The 7,757-nt window shown below is 46.8% G+C and overlaps 1 pseudogene; it reads left to right on the top strand.

Moving 5' to 3' along the window:
• The first annotated feature begins 2,887 nt into the window (after positions 1–2,887).
• On the top strand, positions 2,888–4,377 carry LOC148316026 (uncharacterized; annotated as a pseudogene).
• Positions 4,378–7,757: the final 3,380 nt, after the last annotated feature.

Raw genomic sequence — 7,757 nt, forward strand, 5'->3', positions numbered from 1 at the left:
CAGCCCGACGTCAGTTAAGGATTTACTGACTCAGGTGGTGGTCCGCAAAAGAGCGCCTTTGGGGGGTGTGCGGAAGATGATGTGGATTTGTGCAGAAGCATGGCGGGAGAAGAATAAGGCGTTAGACGCTGCTCTCCTCGCTGATGCGCGTAAAGATCAAGAAATTCTAATGCAGAACAATAAGATCGAAGAACTAGAGAAGGAAATATCTAGATTAAATTCTGCCTTGGAAAAAACAATTGTGCATATTTCCAAGAAAGCACGAGCTAACCAGCGGAAAACTGATCACCGCGTTGAAACGCAACAAATACGGGCGTTTACGAGAGATCTTGCGGCCGAATGGGAGCCGGAGGGCTGGGAAGGAGATATATGGGGGGATGGTGACGTTGAAGTAACAGCCCCTGCCACCGGGCAGTCCCTCTATCCAAAATTATCACATTTGCAAATAAAACCGATAGCACGCAGGCGTGAAGAGCAAAATGTGGTATTGCCTATTGTGGATGTCGAGCGGGATGCTAATGGGGTTGTCGTAGTGGACGCTGAAGGAAACCCCATTGTGCGGAGACAGGAGTTTCCTCAACCCGCACCGCGAGTAACTGTAACTAAGGAAGATTATTCACAGGACGAAATCACACAAATTTCCACCAAATATAAACAGCGTGGTGGGGAGCCCACTGACTCATGGATCAGACGTCTGTACGAGGAAGGTGCAGAGGCAATTGGGCTGGATCATGGGGATGCTTTGAGATTTGGTGGGCTAAGTACGGACTCCCGAATTAATGCTGAGTATAGGGCTAATTGTAGGGTGTTGGGGGAGGGCGAAACTATTTCGCTATTGTACTTGTACGGTGTCTCCACACAAGTTATTTTTCCCACTTGGCATGATTGGCCGGAGTCGCGGGGTCAGTGGACCACAGTTCGGGACGCCATTCAGCGCATGGGTCGATTATGTACCCGTGAGTTGATTTCTCGAAGCGGCAGGGCTAATATTGATGAGGAGCCGGTTGTAAAGGTGGTGCGGGATACTCTCATTAAGGAATCTCCGCCACATTACCGCTCAGCATTATTGACTATATTGCTGGGAGCGGCAGATGAGTCGTTTTGCCATGTAAAAACTCGTCTCAATGAATTGGCTGCATTGGGAGATTTGGGTGAAACACGTCTGCCTCGATCGGAGAATCGACCACCTGTCCGATCGGAACGAGATCGAAGATCTCGTAGCAAAAATGATGGTGGTGGTGGTGGGGACAGACGCGCTATGTGGAGAGCGTTAATAGACGCGGGAGTCCCTTGTTCGGAGATTGATGGACAATCAAACGAGTTTTTGATGGCCAGGTGCAGACAAAGAGGACTTAAAGTTAATTGTTTGCGCTTTGAAGAACGATCCGGTCGTTCTGAACTTGCAGAATTGGCAGGACTGCTTAAAGATATGATGAAACCAGCTGTGCCCTCTGCCCCTCCCGTGGAGGGGAACAGAGAGGAATGTTTGGAAAGCAGCAGTGAGGATGAAAGGTATGTTGCAGCCGTTCGAAAAGGAAAGAAGGAAAAAGGGAGAGGAAAAAACAAAGGCAAGAGGTCTCAAGTCTTTGATCTCTTAGGATAGGATGAAGGTCAAGCCTCTGTTGCCAGCCAGTCAAAATTGTCAGAACGATGGAGTGTCGGTGATATTCGACCCCATGTAAAGCTAGCAATTTATTGGAATAATTCGGTTCAGTGTGTTTTGGCACTGGTTGACACAGGGGCGGAGGCCTCGTTGATTCAAGGAAATCCCAACAAAATGAAGGGCACCCTAGTCCCGTTACAAGGAATAGGGGGGCAAATTATAAATGGAAAGGCAGTAACTTTGCCTTTGAAAATTGGACACATGCCAATTCGGAAATATGAAGTGGTGGTTACACCCATCGCAGAATGGATAATTGGAATGGACATACTGGCTGGAATGACCTTGCACCTGAAACAAGGGAAATTGGAGTGGTCTGTAAACTTTTTGCCGACCAGCCGTTAGTCCTTGAAAAGGGCAGTAAAATCGCCCAGTTGGTAATAAAACCGTGCAATATGACAACAGTTCAGGAAATTCCTAAACCAGTGATAAGATCTGGGCGAGGCTCAGGGGGCTTTGGCTCAACCGACAGGTTTGGGTAAAACAAAACTCAGGGCCCCCCCGGGCTGCTGAGATAATTGCACAAGGAGACGACGCTACAGTGAGCGTCTTATTTGAAGGAGAAGAAAAATGGGTCAATGTACCTGTTTCTAGGTGTTATTTACGTGAAAACTAATCTGTGCCTTTCAATTGTAGGAACTAACTGTGTTCATTACAGCCGGTGTGGATGACGTGGTGGGAGTTGCTTGTGGGACGGGCCGGCAACGGATCAAGACGCCATGGCCGTTATCGAAGTCCGGTACGGTGGTGGTGTCGGCTGCTTGGTCATCCTCTTCCTTGTCCTTGGTGCCATGGTCAAACTCTCCTGGGAGCAAACGGCCGGACGCCTTCTGTACCCCCGAATGCAGGGCCCGCTGTCATGGAATCTGACCGGCAGTGAGAGGGTCAAGGGGGTCAACGTGACCCAGGATGGAGTGACGTGTCCGGGGGGGCGGGCTGTGTGCGGGGCGGGCTGTGTGCGGTGGCCAACCTCACCGCTGATGCAGTATTCTGGAGTCCTGGAAAAGAATCAACCCAATGGCTGTTTCGTAATGGAACTAGAATCTGGATCAAGTCCAGGGTGGAGCTGTGCGCAGTGAAACCAGGTACGATGGAAGGAGATGTCAAGAGCTTTTGGTTCAGAGCAGAGTGTGATCCGACCCGTCAAGGAAAGAACTGGACAATGGTGTTAACAAGAAATGCAGTGATTATAAATGCTTCCGATTTAACTGTCGAGCAAGACAACCCATGCTTGCGGAGCCCGGACGGGAACTGTGGGGGGGTGATAGTACGAGTAAGATGGACCCGGTGGAGACTGCAGGTGATTCCAAATGACTCATCCCAGAGAAGGGGAGAGGCGTTAGTAAAGCGACCCCCCCCCACACATTACAAACACCCAGCTGGTACCTATAATTGATACATGTACACCCTTGGCACAATCAGCAATAACTACGAAAATGTATTGGAAAGTTGTATTCCCTGTTTTTCCCACGTGTGTTCGAAAGAAGAGAGAATGGTACGACACCTTATTAGGGGGAACCAGAACGTTATTGGAGGTATCTAACACCATTGATAATGAAGTGACACGCTATAAATTAGCTGGGACCGGACAGGGAACTCATGATGCCCTACTAAAAGTAGGAATGTGGCTTCCTAATTCAATAGTGGGACAAAACGAAAATGCTAAACTGTGGCAAAATGTATTTAAATGGGAATTAAATATGTGGAACGCCACTAGTGAAGTGTTAACCAATGTAACTAAACAGCTAAACTGGACCACATGTAGCATACAAAACCTACATGCGCAGACGCAAAAAGAGCGTTTCGTACGAGTGATGACTACAGGAAATTACCAGGAGTGGCGTAGTGTCTGGAATATATCCTCTGATTTGTGGCTACAGCTACATTCGGAATATACGATTTGTAACGCAACCGAATGCAGGGGCTATTGGACACAATACGCAGTAACCTCAAACGTTACCGTATGCAAATTCCAAATGCTACCTGTAATAACTAACCTAGGCTATTGGTTTTTGCATGTGGAAGGTGAATGGTTTAACCCAAACACAAACCAGACCTTTAATACCGACCTTTGCGAAAACACTGATAAAGGACTAGCTTGTAAATTGCATCATGAATTTGTTAATCCTTGCTTAACCAACATAAACTTCACCTTGTGCGATTGGTCGAGGGAACCTAGTAGGGACATTTTGTGGCAGGTGGGGCCGCATACCCTTTGTGTGGCCACTGCTCAAAATCACTCCATGTTGCCCACGGTTCCATTTGTAGGATGCCTAGGTAATGTTCGTTTCTTTCAGTGGGGAAACGGGACGTATTGGTTGACAAATTACACAGTTGCTAGCCGGTTTACGGCTGTACAATGGGAAGTGCTACGCACACCATGGCAAATCTCTTTGGAGCGTTTCAAATGCGCATTGGAACGATCCACTGAGGTAAAGAAATTGATAAAGTCACATGCGTCCAATGTTTCCCAACTGATGGTATCGACATTGATGGCTAAAGGAGAAATTTTGCATGCTGCTAAAATTATTCAGCAACAGTCTGCTCATCATTGGTGGGACATATTTTCAGGCTTGTCACAAACTGCTAGGGCAACGTTGCTTCCACCAATGATTTTGGTTTTAATAGCTATCGCTTTGACTACGCTATGCAATATTGGAATTTGTGTTTATGTTCGACGAATTCGATTAGAAGTAGAAAAAGAAATATATCATTGCATGTAACCATGAGAATAAAAATTGAAACTGTCAATTCTTGGTATAACCGTTATGTGTGTGAACTAACTTTAAATTTAGAAGAAGAAGGGCATATCTTTGAATATGTCCGCCGGATTGGAAATGAATATACCAGGCGAGAAATCCATTGTACCACGCGCATAGACATGTTGACTCATGTGGTGGTAAATGTTTTACAGGATCATCATTGGTTTTGCTTTGCTCACTCATATAATGTACCATGGTTTCAGTGGATATTGGATAATTGGGAACAATATGTTAACGGGTTAATAAATTAGTGGAACCTGTTTGCATCAATTGGTGGTAATACACCAGGAGTGGAATGAAGTGAAATATGGTTTATTAATGTTGTTTTACCACATAAATGCTGCATAATAACCATTTTATACCTATATACACGCGTTAGTAGATGTCTGTGTCTATGTGTTACGAGAATGGGAATAATTGGAGGGAATTTGCACAGGGCCTAAGTAATTAAATAGGATGGTTGAAGGCACCAGTAATGTCTGACTCATGCGAAAAGGTACAGCCGATACCGAAAAAAGGGAGTATCGAAAAGGGAGTAAGGATTTGCAATGGCCAAGGTTGTGCGAAGGGCCATGCAAACCATCAAAGCGCACTCGAACGGGAGGGGATGGGGTGCGATATTGGCTATAAGAATGTGACGGAGGCAAAACGTAAGTGGAGTCGGCTGAGGGTTCTACGCGCGGACGCCCAGCATCGTATTTTTTGCTCGCATTACTGAGGACGCCGGGGCTCTCCGTCCTTCCAGCACACGGTAATGAGATTTATGTATTGCATGTAATCTATGAGCTGAAATACAATTGTTGCTTGCTTGCTTGCTTGCTTGTACACTTTATCCTGTGGGTTAAATAAAATGTGCCGCTTGTTTAACGCAGTGAAGTGTTTGCTGTCCATGTAAGTCGCCGACGATCCGCGATCCTGAAGTTAATAATAAGTCATAGCAATTGATCATGAGTTGTGACTATTATATTATTTGATACTGTAATTGATTATAAGCAGTGTCTACTCAAGGGCTCACGCTTGTCTGATTGGATATAACAAGACAGCTTAACCCATTGTAGTTCACGCTTGTCTGATTGGATATAACAGACAGCTTAACCCATTGTAGCCTGGCGATTGGGCATCAGTCTCGCTACTAGTCACTCTTATTGATGCTGTAATTGATCATAAGCAGTATCAGAATTGTTTCAAAACATTTTTGGCGTCACGAACAGGATTTCCGGAGAACTGCGACTTGGACATGGCTTGTTGTTTGAGTAAGAGTAAAACTTTGGATGAACCCGAAGGGGGTTTTGCTGACTGCGTCTCGGGAGTGCCGGGGTGGGACAGTCGTGAGTTTAGAAGACCCGAAGGGGGGTTTGCTGACTGCGTCTCGGGAGTGCCGGGATGGGACAGTCATGAGTTTAGAGAAATTGGGAAATTGTTGACGCGGAATGGGGGACACCCTGGTCCGTGGGTTAACATGCCAGTGGGGGCCAGCCCGACGTCAGTTAAGGATTTACTGACTCAGGTGGTGGTCCGCAAAAGAGCGCCTTTGGGGGGTGTGCGGAAGATGATGTGGATTTGTGCAGAAGCATGGCGGGAGAAGAATAAGGCGTTAGACGCTGCTCTCCTCGCTGATGCGCGTAAAGATCAAGAAATTCTAATGCAGAACAATAAGATCGAAGAACTAGAGAAGGAAATATCTAGATTAAATTCTGCCTTGGAAAAAACAATTGTGCATATTTCCAAGAAAGCACGAGCTAACCAGCGGAAAACTGATCACCGCGTTGAAACGCAACAAATACGGGCGTTTACGAGAGATCTTGCGGCCGAATGGGAGCCGGAGGGCTGGGAAGGAGATATATGGGGGGATGGTGACGTTGAAGTAACAGCCCCTGCCACCGGGCAGTCCCTCTATCCAAAATTATCACATTTGCAAATAAAACCGATAGCACGCAGGCGTGAAGAGCAAAATGTGGTATTGCCTATTGTGGATGTCGAGCGGGATGCTAATGGGGTTGTCGTAGTGGACGCTGAAGGAAACCCCATTGTGCGGAGACAGGAGTTTCCTCAACCCGCACCGCGAGTAACTGTAACTAAGGAAGATTATTCACAGGACGAAATCACACAAATTTCCACCAAATATAAACAGCGTGGTGGGGAGCCCACTGACTCATGGATCAGACGTCTGTACGAGGAAGGTGCAGAGGCAATTGGGCTGGATCATGGGGATGCTTTGAGATTTGGTGGGCTAAGTACGGACTCCCGAATTAATGCTGAGTATAGGGCTAATTGTAGGGTGTTGGGGGAGGGCGAAACTATTTCGCTATTGTACTTGTACGGTGTCTCCACACAAGTTATTTTTCCCACTTGGCATGATTGGCCGGAGTCGCGGGGTCAGTGGACCACAGTTCGGGACGCCATTCAGCGCATGGGTCGATTATGTACCCGTGAGTTGATTTCTCGAAGCGGCAGGGCTAATATTGATGAGGAGCCGGTTGTAAAGGTGGTGCGGGATACTCTCATTAAGGAATCTCCGCCACATTACCGCTCAGCATTATTGACTATATTGCTGGGAGCGGCAGATGAGTCGTTTTGCCATGTAAAAACTCGTCTCAATGAATTGGCTGCATTGGGAGATTTGGGTGAAACACGTCTGCCTCGATCGGAGAATCGACCACCTGTCCGATCGGAACGAGATCGAAGATCTCGTAGCAAAAATGATGGTGGTGGTGGTGGGGACAGACGCGCTATGTGGAGAGCGTTAATAGACGCGGGAGTCCCTTGTTCGGAGATTGATGGACAATCAAACGAGTTTTTGATGGCCAGGTGCAGACAAAGAGGACTTAAAGTTAATTGTTTGCGCTTTGAAGAACGATCCGGTCGTTCTGAACTTGCAGAATTGGCAGGACTGCTTAAAGATATGATGAAACCAGCTGTGCCCTCTGCCCCTCCCGTGGAGGGGAACAGAGAGGAATGTTTGGAAAGCAGCAGTGAGGATGAAAGGTATGTTGCAGCCGTTCGAAAAGGAAAGAAGGAAAAAGGGAGAGGAAAAAACAAAGGCAAGAGGTCTCAAGTCTTTGATCTCTTAGGATAGGATGAAGGTCAAGCCTCTGTTGCCAGCCAGTCAAAATTGTCAGAACGATGGAGTGTCGGTGATATTCGACCCCATGTAAAGCTAGCAATTTATTGGAATAATTCGGTTCAGTGTGTTTTGGCACTGGTTGACACAGGGGCGGAGGCCTCGTTGATTCAAGGAAATCCCAACAAAATGAAGGGCACCCTAGTCCCGTTACAAGGAATAGGGGGGCAAATTATAAATGGAAAGGCAGTAACTTTGCCTTTGAAAATTGGAC

The sequence above is a fragment of the Idiotropiscis lumnitzeri genome, unplaced genomic scaffold (assembly GCF_059441095.1).
Source record: "Idiotropiscis lumnitzeri isolate Australia: NSW breed Sydney's pygmy pipehorse unplaced genomic scaffold, RoL_Ilum_1.0 HiC_scaffold_24, whole genome shotgun sequence".
NCBI lineage: Eukaryota > Metazoa > Chordata > Actinopteri > Syngnathiformes > Syngnathidae > Idiotropiscis > Idiotropiscis lumnitzeri.